This window comes from Salvelinus namaycush, chromosome 26 (genome assembly GCF_016432855.1).
Source record: "Salvelinus namaycush isolate Seneca chromosome 26, SaNama_1.0, whole genome shotgun sequence".
Lineage (NCBI taxonomy): Eukaryota > Metazoa > Chordata > Actinopteri > Salmoniformes > Salmonidae > Salvelinus > Salvelinus namaycush.
In genome coordinates, this window is record NC_052332.1 from 27,160,257 (window position 1) to 27,177,337 (window position 17,081).

The window sequence follows — 17,081 nt, forward strand, 5'->3', positions numbered from 1 at the left end:
TCTCCCCTCATCCTTAACATCCTCACTCTTTCCTTCTTATCACCCCTTACCCTTAACGTCCTCACTCTTTCCTTCTTGTCACCCCTCACCCTTAACGTCCTCACTCTTTCCTTCTTTTCTCCCCTCACCCTTAACGTCCTCACTCTTTCCTTCTTGTCACCCCTCACCCTTAACGTCCTCACTCTTTCCTTCTTTTCTCCCCTCATCCTTAACATCCTCACTCTTTCCTTCTTATCACCCCTCACCCTTAACGTCCTCACTCTTTCCTTCTTGTCACCCCTCACCCTTAACGTCCTCACTCTTTCCTTCTTTTCTCCCCTCATCCTTAACATCCTCACTCTTTCCTTCTTTTCACCCCTCACCCTTAACGTCCTCACTCTTTCCTTCTTTTCACCCCTCACCCTTAATAACGTCCTCACTCTTTCCTTCTTTTCTCCCCTCATCCTTAACATCCTCACTCTTTCCTTCTTTTCACCCCTCACCCTTAACGTCCTCACTCTTTCCTTCTTTTCACCCCTCACCCTTAACATCCTCACTCTTTCCTTCTTTTCACCCCTCACCCTTAACGTCCTCACTCTTTCCTTCTTTTCACCCCTCATCCTTAACGTCCTCACTCTTTCCTTCTTTTCTCCCCTCATCCTTAACATCCTCACTCTTTCCTTCTTTTCACCCCTCACCCTTAACGTCCTCACTCTTTCCTTCTTTTCTCCCCTCATCCTTAACATCCTCACTCTTTCCTTCTTTTCACCCCTCACCCTTAACGTCCTCACTCTTTCCTTCTTTTCTCCCCTCATCCTTAACATCCTCACTCTTTCCTTCTTTTCTCCCCTCATCCTTAACATCCTCACTCTTTCCTTCTTTTCTCCCCTCATCCTTAACATCCTCACTCTTTCCTTCTTATCATCCCTCACCCTTAACGTCCTCACTCTTTCCTTCTTTTCTCCCCTCATCCTTAACATCCTCACTCTTTCCTTCTTTTCACCCCTCACCCTTAACGTCCTCACTCTTTCCTTCTTTTCTCCCCTCATCCTTAACATCCTCACTCTTTCCTTCTTTTCACCCCTCACCCTTAACGTCCTCACTCTTTCCTTCTTTTCTACCCTCATCCTTAACATCCTCACTCTTTCCTTCTTTTCACCCCTCACCCTTAACGTCCTCACTCTTTCCTTCTTTTCACCCCTCACCCTTAACGTCCTCACTCTTTCCTTCTTATCACCCCTCACCCTTAACGTCCTCACTCTTTCCTTCTTTTCTCCCCTCACCCTTAACGTCCTCACTCTTTCCTTCTTTTCTCCCCTCATCCTTAACATCCTCACTCTTTCCTTCTTTTCACCCCTCACCCTTAACGTCCTCACTCTTAACTTCTTTTCTCCCCTCACCCTTAACGTCCTCACTCTTTCCTTCTTTTCTCCCCTCATCCTTAACATCCTCACTCTTTCCTTCTTTTCACCCCTCATCCTTAACATCCTCACTCTTTCCTTCTTTTCACCCCTCACCCTTAACATCCTCACTCTTTCCTTCTTATCACCCCTCACCCTTGACGTCCTCACTCTTTCCTTCTTTTCTCCCCTCATCCTTAACATCCTCACTCTTTCCTTCTTTTCACCCCTCACCCTTAACGTCCTCACTCTTTCCTTCTTATCACCCCTCACCCTTAACGTCCTCACTCTTTCCTTCTTTTCTCCCCTCACCCTTAACATCCTCACTCTTTTCTTCTTATCACCCCTCACCTACTTTCTCTCTCACCTTCACCTCCCTCATCTCCATCATCAGATCCAGAGACGAAGTGAGTTTTTTTTAAGAGCATTTGTATATAAAACAAAATGTAGTATTTAAAACCTCAATGTCAGAGTATTTTCCGTGAGGATCAACCCTTATTCAATTTGTCATACATTTTGAATGACACTCCCCCCCCCTAGAACAGACCTACAGTTGTAGTTGGAAGTTTACATACACTTATAGGTTGGAGTCATTAAAACTTGTTTTACAACCACTCCACAAATTTCTTGTTAACAAACTATAGCTTTGGCAAGTCCGTTAGGACATCCACTTGGTGCATGACAAAAGTAATTTTTCCAACAATTGTTTACAGGCAGATTATTTCACTTATAACTCACTGTATCACAATTCCAGTGGGTCAGAAGTTTACATACACTAAGTTTACATACAATAAGCCTTTAAACAGCTTGGGAAATTCCAGAAAATTATGTCATGGCTTTAGAAGCTTCTGATAGGCTAATTGACATAATTTGCGTCAATTGGAGGTATTGTATTTCAAGGCCTACCTTCAAACTCAGTGCCTCTTTGCTTGACATAATGGGAAAATCAAAAGAAATCAGCCAAGACCTCAGAAAAAGAATTGTAGACCTCCACAAGTCTGGTTCATCCTTGGGAGCAATTTCCAAACGCCTGAAGGTACCACGTTCATCTGTACAAACAATAGTACGCACGTATAAACACCATGGGACCACGCAGCTGTCATACCGCTCAGGAAGGAGACGCGTTCTGTCTTCTAGAGATGAACATACTTTGGTGCGAAAAGTGCAAATCAATCCCAGAACAACAGCAAAGGACCTTGTGAAGATGCTGGAGGAAACAGGTAAAAAAGTATCTATATCCACAGCAAAACAAGTCCTATATCAACATAACCTGAAAGGTCACTCAGCAAGAAATAAGCCACTGCTCCAAAACCGCCATAAAAAAGACAGACTACGGTTTGCAACTGCACATGTGGACAAAGATCATACTTTTTGGAGAAATGTCCTCTGGTCTGATGAAAGAAAAATATAATTGTTTGGCCATAATGACCATCCTTATGTTTGGAGGAAAAAGGGGGAAGCTTGCAAGCCGAAGAACACCATCCCAACCGTGAAGCACGGGGGTGGCAGCATCATGTTTGGGGGGTGCTTTGCTGCAGGAGGGACTGGTGCACTTCACAATATAGATGGCATCATGAGGCAGGAAAATTACGTGGATATATTGAAGCAACATCTCAAGACAACAGTCAGGAAGTTAAAGCTAGAACGCAAATGGGTCTTCCAAATGGACAATGACTCCAAGCATACTTCCAAATGGGTGGCAAAATGGCTTAAGGATAACAAGGTCAAGGTATTGGAGTGGCCATCACAAAGCCCTGACGTCAATCCTATAGAAGATTTGTGGGCAGAACTGAAAAAGTGTGAGCGAGCAAGGAGGCCTACAAACCTGACTCAGTTAAACCAGCTCTGTTTTATTTTATTTATTTAACCTTTATTTAACCAGGAAGGGCTCATTGAGATTTAAAATCTATTTTTCAAGAGCGTCCTGGCCAAGATAGGCAGCACCAAGTCATTACAAAATTTACAGACAGACAACATGAAAAACTACAAGTAATCTAGTAAAAACATTGAATTCACAAGAGTATAACAAAATCAAAAACAGCAAATTAAAAACATTGACAGGTCAGGGAATCAGCCTCAAAATCCTTCATCAGTGATTTAAAAACACCAATCGGGACAAGTTCTTCCAGTTTAAAATGATTTTGTAAGGTGTTCCAAGACGATGGCGCAGAGTACATAAAATACCTTTTACCAAATTCAGTTCAGACATTTGGAACAGTTAGCAGGATAAAGTCCAGCGAACGAAGAGAGTACCCACCACATTTCTGAACAATAAAAATGCCCAAATAAAAAGGTAGTAAACCCAAAATAGCTTTGTAAATAAAAGTATACCAGTGACTGAGCCTACGAGTGACTAGAGAAGGCCAGCCAACCCTGGTATGCAAAGTGCAGTGGTGCGTAAGGGTTTTGCAGTTTAAAATAAATCTCAAAGTGCCATGGTAAAGAGTGTCAATTGATCTCAAACACTGAGCGGAAGCATTCATATATAAAATATCCCCATAGTCTAGTAAAGGCATAAATGTAAATCTAGTAAAGGCATAAATGTAGAAAAATAGGCCTTATTCCTAAAATAAAATCCCAATTTCAGCTTAAATTTTTTTGTAAGTTGTTGAATATGCAATTTAAAAGAGAGGCCGTCATCATTTAGAATTTCAAGATATTTATATGAGGTTACAACCTCAATCTCCTTGCCCTGACAGGTAGTAATAGGTGAAAGGTTCAGAGGTCTATTTCTTGCATTAGAAAACACCATTAGTTTAGTTTTGTCAGTATTGAGGATAAGCTTCAATTGACACAAGGTATGTTGAACAGTATAAAAAGCATTTTGCAAGTTCTGGAAAGCTTTTGTAAGAGACGAGTCACAACAGTAAATAACAGTATCATCAGCATAAAAATGAAGTTGTGCATTTTGGACATTTTTGTCTAAATCATTTATATAAATAGTGAATAAGAGAGGACCAAGTACATAGCTTTGGGGCACACCATTAAGGACAGACAATTTAAACTTCTTGTCAATATGGGGGCGCTGTTTCCACTTTGGAAAAAATCGTGCCCAAATTAAACTGCCTCGTACTCTATTCTAGATTGTACAATATGCATATTATTATTACTATTGGATAGAAAACACTCTCAAGTTTCTAAAACTGTTTGAATTATATCTGTGAGTAAAACAGAACTCATTTTGCAGCAAACTTCCAGACAGGAAGTGAAAAATCTGAAAACGATGCTCTGTTCCAGGGCTTGCCTATTGAATTGCTGTCACGTTCCTGACCTGTTTTCTGTTGTTTGGTATGTGTTTAATTGGTCAGGGCGTGAGTTTTGGGTGGGTAGTCTATGTTATGTGTTTTCTATGTTGGGTTAATGGGTTGCCTGGTATGGCTCTCAATTAGAGGCAGGTGTTTGGCGTTTCCTCTGATTGAGAGTCATATTAAGGTAGGTTGTTTCACATTGTTTGTTGTGGGTGGTTGTCTTCCGTGTCAGTACATGTTACCACACGGGACTGTTTCGGTTTGTCTGTTCCTGTTCGTGTGTTCTTCGTTTCATGTAAGTTCGTAAGTTTAGGTCTGTTTAGTTCGTTTTGTTATTTTGTATTTCTAAAGTGTTATTTCGTGTTTCGTCGTTTTTGTTTAATAAATCATTATGAATTCACACCCCGCTGCACTTTGGTCCAATCCTTGCTACTCCTCTTCGGATGAAGAGAAGGAGGAAGCCCGTTACAGAACCACCCAACCAAACCCGGATCAAGCAGCGGGTTAACGGACAGCGCACAAAGCAGGATTTCTGGTCTTGGGAGGAAATCATGGAAGGAAAAGGACCATGGGCTAAAGTTGGAGTGAATCGCCGCCCATGGGAACAGCTGGAGGCAGCTCGGAGAGCGGAGGAAACCGGAGAGAGGAACCGGCGTTATGAGGGGACGCGTCTAGCACGGAAGCCTGAAAAGCCCGCAAGTACAACCCAAAAATTTCTTGGGGGGGGGCTAAGAGGTAGTGGGTCTAGGGCAGGTAGGAGACCTGGGCCCACTTCCCAGGCTAACCGTGGAGAGCGGGAGTACGGGCAGACACCGTGTTACGCAGTAGAGCGCACGGTGTCTCCTGTACGTGTGCATAGCCCGGTGCGGGTTATTCCACCTCCCCGCACTGGTAGGGCTAGATTGAGCATTGAGCCAAGTGCCATGAAGCCGGCTCTACATATCTGGCCACCAGTACGTCTCCTTGGGCCGGCTTACATGGCACCAGCCTTACGCATGGTGTCCCCGATTCGCCTACATAGCCCGGTGCGGGTTATTCCACCTCCCCGCACTGGTCAGGCGACGGGGAGCATACAACCAGGTAAGTTTGGGCAGGTTCAGTGCTCAAGGGAGCCAGTACGCCTACACGGTCCGGTATATCCGGCGCCACCTTCCCGCCCCAGCTCAGTACCACCAGTGCCTGCACCACGCACCAAGCCTCATGTGCGTCCTCAGAGCCCTGTACGCACTGTTCCTCCTCCACGCACTCTCCCTGTGGTGCGTGTCTCAAGCTCAGTGCCTCCAGTTTCGGCACCACGCATCAAGCCTCCTGTGTGTCTCCAGAGCCCTGTACGCACTGTTCCTTCTCCCCGCACTCGCCCTGAGGTGCGTGCCCTCAGCCCGGTACCTCCAGTTCCGGTACCACGCACCAGTCCTATAGTGCGCATCGAGAGTCCAGTGTGCCCTGTTCCTGCTCCCCGCACTAGCCTTGAGGTGCGTGTCTCCAGTCCGGTACCACCAGTTCCGGCACCACGCACCAGGCCTACTGTGCGCCTCAGCAGGTCAGAGTCGGCTGTCTGCCCAACGCCGTCTGAGCCATCCGTCTGCCCAGCGCCTTCTGAGCCATCTGTCTGCCCAGCGCCGTCTGAGCCATCCGTCTGCCCAGCGCCGTCTGAGCCATCCGTCTGCCCAGCGCCTTCTGAGCCATCCGTCTGCCCAGCGCCTTCTGAGCCATCCGTCTGCCCAGCGCCTTCTGAGCCATCCGTCTGCCCAGCGCCTTCTGAGCCATCCGTCTGCCCAGCGCCTTCTGAGCCATCCGTCTGCCACGAGCCATTAGAGCCGCCCGTCTGTCCCGAGCCATTAGAGCCGTCCGTCAGTCAGGAGCCGCTAGAGCCGTCCGTCAGTCAGGAGCTGCCAGAGCCGCCAGCCAGTCAGGAGCTGCCAGAGCCGCCATCCAGTCAGAAGCTGCCAGAGCCGCCAGCCAGTCAGGAGCTGCCAGAGCCGCCAGCCAGTCAGGAGTTGCCAGAGTCGCCAGCCAGTCAGGAGCTGCCAGAACCGCCAGCCAGTCAGGAGCTGCCAGAGCTGCCCTCCAGTCATGAGCTGCCCTCCAGTCATGAGCTGCCCTCCAGTCATGAGCTGCCCTCCAGTCATGAGCTGCCCTACAGTCATGAGCTGCCCTCCAGTCATGAGCTGCCACTCAGTCCGGAGCTGCCACTCAGTCCGGAGCTGCCACTCAGTCCGGAGCTGCCACTCAGTCCGGAGCTGCCACCCAGTCCGGAGCTGCCACCCAGTCCGGAGCTGCCACTCAGTCCGGAGCTGCCATTAGTACAGAGTTGTCCCTCTGTCCTAAGCTACCTCTCTGTCCGGAGCTACCTCTCTGTCCGGAGCTACCTCTCTGTCCTGAGCTACCTCTCTGTCCTGAGCTACCTCTCTGTCCTGAGCTACCTCTCTGTCCTGAGCTACCTCTCTGTCCTGAGCTGTCTCCTCTATGTAGGAGGGGCCTTAGTGAAGGTTCCTGGACCATGGTCGGGGGCGAGGGTCGTCACTCAAAGGACGAGAAGGAGAGGGACAAAGACAGTGGTGGAGTGGTGTCCTCGTCCACCGCCGGAGCCGCCACCGCGGACAGATGCCCACCCAGACCCTCCCCTTGAGTTGTAGGGGTGCGCCCGGAGTTCGCACCTTGAGGGGGGGGGGGTTCTGTCACGTTCCTGACCTGTTTTCTGTTGTTTGGTATGTGTTTAATTGGTCAGGGCGTGAGTTTTGGGTGGGTAGTCTATGTTATGTGTTTTCTATGTTGGGTTAATGGGTTGCCTGGTATGGCTCTCAATTAGAGGCAGGTGTTTGGCGTTTCCTCTGATTGAGAGTCATATTAAGGTAGGTTGTTTCACATTGTTTGTTGTGGGTGGTTGTCTTCCGTGTCAGTACATGTTACCACACGGGACTGTTTCGGTTTGTCTGTTCCTGTTCGTGTGTTCTTCGTTTCATGTAAGTTCGTAAGTTTAGGTCTGTTTAGTTCGTTTTGTTATTTTGTATTTCTAAAGTGTTATTTCGTGTTTCGTCGTTTTTGTTTAATAAATCATTATGAATTCACACCCCGCTGCACTTTGGTCCAATCCTTGCTACTCCTCTTCGGATGAAGAGAAGGAGGAAGCCCGTTACAATTGCCTTATATTTATGGATATGCATGCACTGCATACGCCTTCCACTAGATGTCAACAGGCAGTGGAAGGTGGAATGGGGTGTCTAGCTTGATCTGGGGTCGAACAAGAGCTCTTGGAATGACGTGTCCAGAATTTCCTTTCTCTACCTAGGCGCGGGAAGCACCTCCATATTGTCTTATGATAAGCGTTCGATATACACAGCTAATATCTCCGGCTTTGTTTTTATTTGATACATATTAGAAAAACATCATAAAGTAGGTTTTTGCAACCGAGTTTCATCAGTTTATTCAACGTTTAATGGGACTTTTGGAGTTTTCCGTTCTCTGCGTCGAGAGAAATTGGGAACGTCATCAACATTGGCTAGCCTTGTGGAGCGAATTAGACAGGAGAGAAGGACATTCTAAAACCAAACAACGATTTATTCTGGACCTAGGACTCCTTGTACAAGATTCTGATGGAAGCTCAGCAAAGGTAAGAACAATTTATGATGTTATTTCGTATTTCTGTGGAAAATGTTTAGTCCTATTATCCGCCCTTTTTGCGGGCGCTGTCTCGCTATAACGTAAGCTGTTTGTTATGGTAAAGTTATTTTAAAAAATCTAACACAGCGGTTTCATTAAGAACTAGTGTATCTTTCATTTGCTGTCCAACATGTATTTTTTAGTAAAGTTTATGATGAGTTCTTTGGTCAGATTAGGTGAGTGTCCAAAATAGCTCCGGACAATTTGGTGAATCGATGCTACATATTCACAATGTATAACCACGGTTTGCAGCTCTAAATATGCACATTTTCGAACAAAACATAAGTGTATTGTATAACCTGATGTTATAAGACTGTCATCTGATGAAGTTGGTCAAGGTTAGTGATTAATTTTATATCTTTTGCTGGTTTTTGCGATCGCTACCTTTTGCTGCTAATAAATGCATTTGTGTGTTTGGCTATTGTGGTAAGCTAATATAATGCTATATTGTGTTTTCGCTGTAAAACACTTAAAAAATCGGAAATATTGGCTGGATTCATGTTTACCTTTCATTTGCTGTACACCATGTATTTTTCATAAATGTTTTATGATGAGTATTTAGGTATTTCACGTTGCTCTCTGTAATTATTCTGGCTGCTTTGGTGATATTTTTGATGGTAGCTGCAATGTAAAACTATGATTTATACCTCAAATATGCACATTTTCGAACAAAACATAAATTTATTGTATAACATGTTATAAGACTGTCATCTGATGAAGTTGTTTCTTGGTTAGTGACTAATTATATCTCTATTTGGTCGGTTTTGTGATAGCTACCTATGCGGTAGAAAAATGGTGAAAATATGCGGTTGAGTCTTTTGCTATTGTGGTTAGCTAATAGAAATACATATTGTGTTTTCGCTGTAAAACATTTTAAAAATCGGAAATGATGGCTGGATTCACAAGATGTTTATCTTTCATTTGCTGTATTGGACTTGTGATTTCATGAAAATTATATTATATGATATCCCTGTCGCGTTAGGCTAGGCTATGCTAGTCAGCTTTTTTGATGAGGAGGATCCCGGATCCGGGAGAGAGAAGCGGTAGAGATTTTTAACAGACATAAGCCCATCAAATTGAGTGCACTGAGTTCTATGAGACAGATAGTTAGCAAACCATGCAACTGCATGCCCCGAAAGACCTACACTCAACAATCTCTGCCTTAGTATAGCATGATCAACTGTATCAAAAGCCTTAGAGAGATCAATAAAAAGTGAGACACAGTGCTGTTTTTTGTCAAGGGCTTCAGTGATATCATTTAAAACCTTCATGGCCGCTGTAATTGTGCTATGCTTCTTCCTGAAGCCCGATTGGTACATTGATAAAATAAAGTTAGTAAATAAAAACTATTTTAGCTGTTCACTTACAAGGGTTTCAAGTATTTTCACCAGGGGTGACAGCTTTGAGATGTCAGGAGGAAGGGGACAAAATTCACCCAACTTATTGTGGGAAGCTTGTGGAAGGCTACCCGAAACGTTTGACCCAAGTTAAACAATTTAAAGGCAATGCTACCAAATACCAATTGAGTGTATGTAAACTTCTGACCCACTGGGAAAGTGAATAATTCTCCCTACTATTATTCTGACATTTCATAAAGTTGTGATCCTAACTGACCTAAGACGGAATTTTTTATAGGATTAAATGTCAGGAATTGTGAAAAACTGAGTTTCAATGTATTTGACTAAGGTGTATGTAAACTTCCGACTTCAACTGTACATGCCATTTTACGTACGCTCTGGATCTGAATGGACCAGGACAACTGCACCATCGCCAACATGATAAATGTCCACAGGGGCAACGTCCTAAACAGCAGTCTGCATGCGTTTCAACGCAAAAACTTTAATGCAGGGGCTAAGATGGACGTTACCTTTGTGGATGTTGAGTCCAAGGTGGAGGGGGCAGTTGACCAATGGTACAATAATATGATATTACAGGCTCCTCATGAGGGACATCGGCCATCTTCGAGGATCCGGAAGGAGTGAAACGATTGTCCCTTGATGTCCATGGTAAGCCTTCTCTTTTCTTTTTGCCCATATTAAGCTTTGATTTTCATGTAAAATACAGAATTTAAGCCAAAACAATGAGTGAAGAGGCTTTTTAATTTGTTGAAGCACCTTTGGCGGTGATTACAGCCTCAAGTCTTCTTAGGTATGAAGCTACATTTGTATTTATTTAATACATTTTAGAATAAGGCTGTAACGTAACAAAGTCTATATACAGTGTGTGCAAATGAGGTAGGATAAGGGAGGTAAGGCAATAAATAGGCCATAGTGGCGAAATAATTACAATATAGCAATTAAACACTGGAGTGATAGATGTGCAGAAGATGAGTGTGCAAGTAGAGATACTGGGGTGCAAAGGAGCTAAATAAATAACAGTATGGGGATGAGGTAGTTGGATGGGCTATTTACAGATGGGCTATGTACAGGTGCAGTGATATGTGAGCTGCTCTGACAGCTGGTGCTTAAAGTTAGTGAGGGAGATATGAGTCTCCAGCTTCAGTGATTTTTGCAGGTTGTTCCCGTCATTCGCAGCAGAGAACTGGAAGGAAAGGCGATCAAAGGAGGAATTGGCTTTGGGGGTGACCAGTGAAATTCCTGCTGGAGCGCGTGCTACGGGTGGGTGCTGCTATGGTGACCAGTGAGCTGAGATAAGGCAGGGCTTTACCTAGCAAAGACTTATAGATGACCTGGAGCCAGTGGGTTTGGCAATGAATATGAAGCGAGGGTCAGCTAAAGAGAGCATACAGGTCGCAGTGGTGGGTAGTATAGGGGACTTTGGTGACAAAACGGATGGCACTGTGATAGACTGCATCCAATTTGCTGAGTAGGGTGTTGGAGGCTATTTTGTAAATGACATCGCCGAAGTCAAGAATCGGTAGGATAGTCAGTTTTACGAGGGTATGTTTGGCAACATGAGTGAAGGATGATTTGTTGCGAAATAGGAAGCTGATTCTAGATTTAATTTTGGATTGGAGATGCTTAATGTGAGTCTGGAAGGAGAGTTTACAGTCTAACCAGACACCTAGGTATTTGTAATTGTCCACATATTCTAAGTCAGAACCGTGCAGAGTAGTGATGGTGGACGGGCGGGCAGGTGTGGGCAGCGATCGGTTGAAGAACATGCATTTAGTTTTACTTGCTTTTAAGAGCAGTTGGAGGCCACAGAAGGAGAGTTGTATGGCATTGAAGCTCGTCTGGAGGTTAGTTAACACAGTGTCCAAAGAAGGGCCAGAAGTATACAGAATGGTGTCGTCTGCGTAGAGGTGGATCAGAGAATCACCAGCAGCAAGAGCGACATCATTGATGTATACAGAGAAAAGAGTCGGCTCGAGAATTGAACCCTGTGGCACCCCCATAGACTGCCAGAGGTCCGGACAAGAGTCAACTTTTTTTCTACGACTACAAATCACTTTCTATGCGTGAGAACTTTTTGTCTTCATGGGCGGCATTTTACTTAAGGCCCTTGCAATATATCGATTTACAAATACAAATCAAAAGGTGTTTGTTTGTGGATAGTGAATTGCATTTGTGGATAGCGATTTACATTCGTGGAATGTGATTTACATTTGTGGATTGGTGATTTACATTTGTGGATTGGTACTTATCTGTACAGATCATGATACACAAATACAAAATGCATGCTGTGAGTTCACAATACATTTGGCATGATATTGATCCCATAGATACGTCTTCCCATCCATTGCATTAGGTGACAGCTCCACTTCGGGGAACTGCACCTTTGTAGTGACTTATCAAATTCCAAATGCATTGATCTAAGAACTAGATCCATTAGTCCAAGGCTCTCCAACCCTGTTCTTGGAGAGCTACCCTCCTGTAGGTTTTCAACCTCAGTTGTAACTAACCTGATTAATTTATTAACCAGGTAATTATTCAAATCAGGTGCGCTAGATTAGGGTTGGAGTGAAGCTCTACAGGAACATGGTTGGAGAGCTCTGCACTAGTCTTCAACCACATTATTCGAGCTGTCACAATGTGTCAACAATGTTATGTTGCTAATTGTAATAGGCTGCTATTAATCACAATTATATAAACAAACAGAATTCAGTATTCTTCACGCTGTTGATTTGTACAATTTGAGACATAGCAATATAGTAAGACATAATATGAAATGTAACAGATACAGATGATGTGCATGTGGTGGTTTCAAAATTATACTATTACTACAGATGGCTAGTTCTATCCATGCTTTACCTGAACGTGATTATCTGCTATTATAGCTAGCTAGTTGATGTTGTTCTAGCAAGCTCACCCAAAGCAGGCTTTTCTCCTCCTCGCTGGTCTACAGACAACATGATCCTGATGTTGTGGCTGTAACATTTAACGGACAATATAACAACAACAAGCTAGATATATGAGACATTTTCAGAAAAAGCAGCTCATATACCAAGCCAATAAAATAAATTAGCAGGAAAAAAATAAGAAAAAAAGGAAGGGAAGCGCTGCTAAGGTACACAATAGTAGGTTTTGGTAGACAGGAGGTGCTCTTTGGTAAAAGGAATATCATTGCATTGGTTCAACATTGACATCTTGTTAGCACATCTCGCCTGGGCACTGCAGCAGCCAGAAGAAGAAACTTAATTGAATCATCTTCCCCACCCCCTCTTGTCTTGATTGTGCAGGAAGCTAGCCTGTTCTCCTCAAAATATTATTAACTAGCAAGCTAGATAACCTTAATAAATGTGTGCAGAGATTTCAGCTTGCATACTAGGAAAAGCCAACCAACTACACACGAAATATACACAGAACAAATAATTATTTTCTAGACAAATGTTAGTCTCAACCAAATGACAAGTACATAGCTAGACATATTGCTCTGATACACAACACAAGACGGATATAGTGCTAGCTAGCTAGATAACCAGCCATGTAATGCCAATAGAAAATAAGCTAGCTAGCATCAGCTTTGTAGCAGTTATGCTATGTGGAAACCCTCCTTTAATTCTTCCCGTCATCTTCCTCACCAACGCCTTGTATTAGTTTTCAAATTCTGTGAATATCATTTAGCTAGCTAGCTATTAATTTTAACACATTTCCTTCCAGACCAGAACTCTGTAACACGTGAAAGCGCGTTCAAGAATGACAACACTTCACCTGATTGGTCGGAAGAACAAGCCCTGACCACCAGAGCTTGTATGTTTCTGTGCTGCTTGCTTATAGCATTTTTTTACAACTGCAAAACTTTTGGCACATGTTTGTCGCAAAATGAGTGCCAAAACTCTGAGCGCAAAGATTCGACATCGGCAAATGTAGTTTTGATTCACAGAAGATTCACCAGTCGCAAATGTATTAAATATTTATTTATTTGTATTTTATTTAACCTTTATTTAACTGAGTATTTAATTTAATGAGTTGTATTAATTCTCAAATGTAGTTGCATGCTTGCAAATGTTATTGAATTTATTCACATATCAATTTACCTGTTTGCAAGTGTTGCATTTATTCTCAAAATAAGTTACGTTTGCAAATATTTTTTTGCAACTACAAAACACAATATACAGGTGCAACTCATATTTTACATGTGCAAATCATAATTCATATGTGCAAATCATACTTTACATGTAAAATTAAGTCATTATTTTACCTCCATAACCTGGAGACACAGTCAGCAATGTTTCATCAATGTTCATACAAGCAGTCACTGGAAAGGCCCAACACAAGACAGAGAAGGGGGAAATGTTCACTAACAATTAAACCTATGAATTACACAGTACACCAGGTGTGGTTAGATGACAAAATATGTATCATAATATGCTTTAGCTGATTTAGGTAAACGTAAGCTTTTTTTTATCCAAAAGAAGCTAACTCTAAATGTCCTTATTTTGATGCCGTAGCGCTGGCGCATGCACACCCTCATTGACATTGTGATGGGTGGGATGATGCCAAAGATGTCCAGCAGAGGGAGACAAAGACACTGTCTGCACTGCCTTGCATGTTTACAGGCATGGAAGGGACAACACCAGCATCCAAAACAGCCTGGTCAAAATGATTAAAGCACCAATCAATAATACAGACTTATAAACTATGAATCTTAAAATTGCACACACAAACACATTATCATACTAACATATACAAACAAATGTGATCACACACACATACATAAAAATATGACACACACACACTAACAGTTTGCCATTGTAACAGTACTCTTCTTGCGTTGTGTACAATCAATCCTCGACACGAACTCCAACGTGTAGCACCAGTCATGGAGATTTATTCTGATAGAAACAGCACAAAATTGCACGTCATGCAATGCACGGCTCACCATCCAACTCTGCACTCACGCACGCTGGTTTGGTGCTTGTTCACTGGGCTGTAGTTACCAAAATAATACAATTACAATATACAATATAATATCTTTAACAATGTACCTGATAGGAACAGCACAAAATTGCACGTCGTGCAATGCACGGCTCACCATCCAACTCTGCACTCACGCACTGTACAAAATATATGAACCCCCCCCCCCCCCCCCCACCAGACACAGTAAGTTGCTAGCTAGTACTGGCGGGAATTCTTTACAACCAAAATGCACAACCAATATTCTCCAAAAAACACTGCATCTTATGTGTGATGTTCGAATAACATTTACAAACAAATTTATATAAATTGTACATTTAAATCATCACTTGGGAGTATAAAAATCACTTTTGATGTACAGTGCTTTGCAACCAACAACTTACCGCTGGTTTGGTGCTTGTTCACTGGGACGATTCTAACTGAAACATCCTCCCTCGTAAGCAAGCTACGCAAACCAGCCAATAAGATGCCATGTTGAGTAGGTGAAGGCAAGACAAAACTAAAACCAAAAACCCATTGGCTTAACAATAAAGTGGCAAGGGGAATCACCAATAAAACCCTGTTACACTCCCCCCTACTGAATTCCACTTGCAAAGAAAAATAATAAAAATACAAAACGGCACTGTGCAAACATACCAGATACAGAGACACTCAACATATGTACAGAATAATCCAGAGAAAAAAAAACGTGGAAAATATTACTCAATTAATTGTACACAAGGGTGCACAAATAAAACAAAAGACATTCAGTGTTGCTTTTTATAACTTGTTATTAGACCTACCCTACTGTCTCCATCTCTCTTGTCAGATATTTTCTCTAAATCATGATAAAATTCTAAAGCCCTATAACTCTTGTGCACATAACACTATCAACAAGATATCACTGTCTCTCAACACCAAAACCCTTAGTTGCCCTCTTATGCAGCTCTCATTTCCAGGAACTGAGGATGGTCAGGAAGAAAATTAATAATGAAGACATACTGTATGTGAGACTCAAACAGCACTATCCTACATTCACTCACTCTTCCACACTTAGGCTGTTATTGGAACAGGGGAGTGAATGGACAGACATATTGGACATTATTGTCTTGTTTTGTAATACAGACCCAGCCTGTCATGAACAACACCAAGTCCTTTTCACATTCTCTCACCATGAGAAGCAGGATGTAAAGCTAAATACCATGCAGGTTCTCAATAACACCTCACTCTGATAAGTTAGATGACTCATAGAACAGAAAGACCAATTTAACACGTCATTTAAATGAATCCTGACTGATGTCTGAAACATGTATTCACTGATCATGTCTGCCTGGTGTCTGTTCAGTCTCCACTCACAAAGCTGGTAGCGGCACTTGTTAGCATATGTTTTATGCAGTGACCATGATCAGTTTTACAACCTCGGTGTAAGGTGTCCTATTAATACCGCATGATGATTATTATAGTCTGTTAGCCTATGGATGTTCATATCTACCTATAATAATATAATATGATATGAGAATATGATATATTTGTTTTGACATAATTCCCAGAACTGTGTGCATCATGACGCAATCAGATGCGTGTTTGGGAAATCCCGGATTGTAATAACGCATTTATCATTGACGGTCTAGCCTACTACACCTTTAAGACGTCGAAACTGTGCGAATTGGGAGTGGGCAAATGTTCGACTGTAAAATCACAACACTTGGCAATGGGAAAACTGTGAAGAGGACCTTCTGCGCTGACCACTAGTTATAGAAAAGGTTTGAAATAATGTGCACCAAAAGGCTATTTTGCCATAATAACTATGTCTGAAAAGTGATACGGAAACCATTAAATGCATGTGGGATGAGGTTTGCGCAATGGATGCACAAGGGTCTTGGTCTGCATACGTCAACACATTTTGTGACAGTTTCCAGGGCTGACATGTTTACGTTTTGATTTGCCTCTAGAATGTTGTATTTTAATCGTCTCTGACATTTGACATAAATGTATTGCCGATCAGCAGGGAAATTGTGCTGCTAAAGTGTGAAATATGTTTCCAGTTGATTTTCTTGAGTTTTGTTATCTACCACATTCTCCATTTTAACTCCGTCTTTAGCCAGCGACAACGATATTTATCTCATCGACACAAAAATATCTGCCGGTATACTGCATGTTGTACTGTTGTGGAAGCAAGGACAAGGAGAAGCAGCGCCCGGACGCTGCAGAGGTGTCGAGAATTCTAGAGACAGAGCCAGAGAAAAACCGAAAGAGCCAAGAAAGCGCACCTCAACCACTGGACATGTACGGAATAGCGGCAATGCCCGAGCTTCTACCACCCTCTGGCGTACTCCAGCCCAGCTCAGTAATCCCACGCGAGTCGGGTGAGGTGCCTGGTTTGTGGAATGGATTCAACAGGGGTGTGCTGAGTTTTGACTCCCCCCAGCGGAGACGAGGTCAACGGGCCCCGAAGTTAGGGCAAATAGGACGGTCGAAGAGAGGTGAGTGTCGGA

At 43.1% G+C, this 17,081-nt stretch overlaps 1 long non-coding RNA gene across 1 annotated transcript; it reads right to left on the minus strand.

Annotated features, from left to right (window-relative positions):
• Nucleotides 1-13,730: 13,730 nt before the first annotated feature.
• Nucleotides 13,731-14,585, minus strand: LOC120021907. The gene is made up of 2 exons (XR_005472551.1): nucleotides 14,434-14,585; nucleotides 13,731-14,283 (listed from the first exon to the last, which is right to left on the minus strand). It is a non-coding gene; the product is annotated as an uncharacterized LOC120021907 (long non-coding RNA).
• Between the last annotated feature and the right edge of the window lie 2,496 nt (nucleotides 14,586-17,081).